Raw genomic sequence first — 3,336 nt, 5'->3', positions numbered from 1 at the left:
TATGGCCACATCTTGCCTATTCAAGTTCCGTCATGCGGCCTTGCGATGTCATTGACCTCTTGATGGATGACAACTCCGCGTTTTCTCTGGGATGCTTACGGCCGGGTCACTCATTAGAACTGCTGCTGACAATATTGATTATCCTCATCCAATGACGCCGACTAAGAGACCTTTTTTTAGCTGAGGTTAATATATTTTTGACGGTATAAAATTAATAGTTTTGTGTATTTTTAATGAAATAATGCATTTAATGCACACTTTTAGTATATTTTAATGTGTAATAAATAGTAGTTGAACCAGTAGACTTTTATTCGGCCATAATTTACAGGCCGACCTTGTCGACTGCCTGGGCGACCAGACATCGCTGTTCTTCCTCCCCTTCAGTGCCAGGCCAGTCGAGCCACATTGTGATGGATAGAGATGGTGGGGGTAGGAGCCTGGCTTCTGAGACGCTGGGCAATAGAAGCGACAATGGGCCAATTCCGCATAGATACAGGGTCAGTTGGGACAGGAAGAGTCCGACCGACAGCGATGGAGAAAGAGGCAGGACGGGGCGATGGCTACATTCATTTGGATGTGCCGAAGAAGGCGAGCCTCCGGCACGGTGAATGATGGATGACGGGGAGGGTAAAGGCGTCTGTCGAGGCGCAGATCGAAGTAGACATCCTTTATGGTGTGGCGCAGGGTGACTCTTCAACCGTCCTCCGATGGCTTGGGCCAGCGAATCAACGGTGCCTAGAAAACACAGTCGAGCGCGAGCTGATGGGCGAGCTCATTGCTGTCAATCCCTGAATGCCCAGGGACCCAGCGGAGGAAAACGACGGAAGGCTGCAGTACGGAGACAGCTCGTTCGACCTCCTATCGGAGTGAAGGGGTTGGGGTGCGGTTCTGCGTGTGGCAGATAGTGGCTTATGAGTGTGAGGGCATATGACTGGAGGGCATGTGCATTGGCTAGGACCTCGAGAGACAATTAGTCCAGAGGACGTAGGTACGGCTCGCTGGTGGGGTTTCAGGTACGGGAACGTGGGGATTGCACAGGGCGTAGCTGCACGAACATCGAGGATCCACTAAAGGTATCCCTGTAGCCTACGCCCTGGGTATCGATGAGAGGGAAATGGCGCTGCCAGCGATGGCCAGCATGCAGCAATGTGGGCATGTATGGTCGGGAGGATACCAAGATGGGGAGCTGGGGTTAGAATAGGAGAGGAAAAGGGGGGTTGGGAATTGGAGAGATGCCCGCTTGAGCCAATAACCACTGACTCTGACGGGTAAGAGAAATCCGGGCAAGCTGCGAGTCTTGATGGCGACTGAGAAGAGAACGCAGAGGATGGAAGACGCCTGTGGCGAAGAGCTTAGCAGTAGAGGTAGTGATAGGAAGGTTGACAGCTGCCTTGCAGATGCCCGAAACGGCAGTCTCGAGAGCGTTAAGGTGAGCGTGAGTGAAGGAAACGTATTGTGCAACGTAAAAGACCTTGCTGAAGGTCAGCGCATGCGAACTCTGCACGCTTGAGCCTCCTGGAGACCTAAACGCCGAGTGACCACATGCCGCAGCAGGTGATTTACCGAGTGGCAGGTGCTGACACTGTGGTGGAGGGCCTACATGTTCTTGGTCGCATGCAAAGGGAAGCCAAAAACTTTACACTGGGTGACGACAGGAATTCGAGAGCCAGAAAGGTGGAGGGAGACGAAGTGGTTGTGCGAGCGCGGGCATGGGGAGTGGTTGAGAAGGAAAATCTCGCGTTTCTCCGGAGTGGGAGAGAGGCCAGCCAGAGGTGGTGAGAAAGGATTCGTTGGAATTTAGGCCCCACTGTTGGGTGTCCTGTGCATGACCTGGAGATCCAGACGAACAAAAAAGAGTGGTGTGAAATACTATATGTTGCAGGTCAGGAACTTCCGCTAGCTAGGAGGCAAGAGGGGAGAGCGAGATCGAAAAGGGTAAGAGGGAAAACAGCACCTTGAGGAGTGCCACGGCTGAGGAGGTGGGGGTCGGACAGATGGGTGTCTACTCGAAAGCGAGCCACTCGGTTAGGGAGGATTGAGCGGATATAAGAGCATATGCGCGAGTCACAGGCCAGGGAGGCGAATTTAAAAAAGATTTCGTCGTGGTAAAACCGTTGAAGGCCTTGCGAACATTGACGATCACAAGTGCGTGAATTTGGGTGAGGGTTGGGGAGAGAAAGGTATGCTGTAGAATCCAGAACAAGGGCTGTGAACAGAATCGGCGCCGGAAGCCGGTAAGAGAATGGGGGATGAACTCCCACGTCTCGAGAAAATTCTCGGGTCAGGGCCATTCGCCCAAGGGCCTTCCCAACGCACTACGTCAGGGAGAGAGAGAAAATAAAATTTATTTTATTTTCACGCGGCGAGCGAGATGCAGGAAGAAGGATCGTAATAGACCACACTAACTAAATGTGTAAGGAGTGTGGAAGGGAGGTCAAAGGGCTCGACAAGGACGTCGCTGTGTACATAAATAAACGCAAGTGGCATGGCTGCAATGGCATGGTAGGCGCGGTTACCTGGGACAGTGTGGGTCGTCCGAGCCTCCTGGAGTGGGAGAAAATGAGGCTGTACGGGGCGGGTGAGCAGATACTGGTGGAGGGCGTGTAATAAATTTACTAAGTGGAAGTGGTATTTTTAACGTATTTGTAAGAGTGTTATGAATATTGTCACGTTGTAGTGACGGCAGTCCAGCGGTCAAGGAGACACCAGCAAGACTTGCAAACGAAGCTCTTTATTTGGGCTGACTTACGCCCGCAAAAGAACTGAATCACTCGGCGACAGCGTAAGCAGGAAACGTGCTCGTCAGTCATCGAACTACGAATTCTCGCTGCTCGCGGGACCGTTCAATTTAAAGCCGGCAAGGAAACATCGAAATAACAGGTCGAGATCATCTACAGTAATCTGGAAACACGTAGATGCAGCTCTTCATGGCTGTGATCAATCGAGATTAGTCCGGTCGCTTCTCGCGTTGCGAACAAAAATGATAACACCCCTTTTCTGCGGCCTTGCGCGCATGAACGGACACTACAATGATACGTGGCAATATTACTCCTAGCATACTTAAAATGCATGCATATTGTAATTTAAGGATAAGGGCAAAAAATAGACAATATTAAATTAATACAACATGCTCGAAATGCATTTTAGCACTAACTTTTTCGCTAAGTGCACTACTACCTATTGCGCGACCAAATATACTGTCACATCAATAACTCTGCTTTCAAAATGGCTATATTGCTAGCTCTCGCTGAAATTCGCAAAGCAGGCTCTCTATTTTTTTCGAAAGCGAAAAACATTGGTTTGTTACGCGGTTTTACATTTAACAAGGTAGCATTT

Source organism: Amblyomma mixtum, chromosome 1 (genome assembly GCF_055824585.1).
Source record: "Amblyomma mixtum isolate Tamu chromosome 1, ASM5582458v1, whole genome shotgun sequence".
Lineage (NCBI taxonomy): Eukaryota > Metazoa > Arthropoda > Arachnida > Ixodida > Ixodidae > Amblyomma > Amblyomma mixtum.
This window is presented reverse-complemented; position numbering follows the sequence as displayed.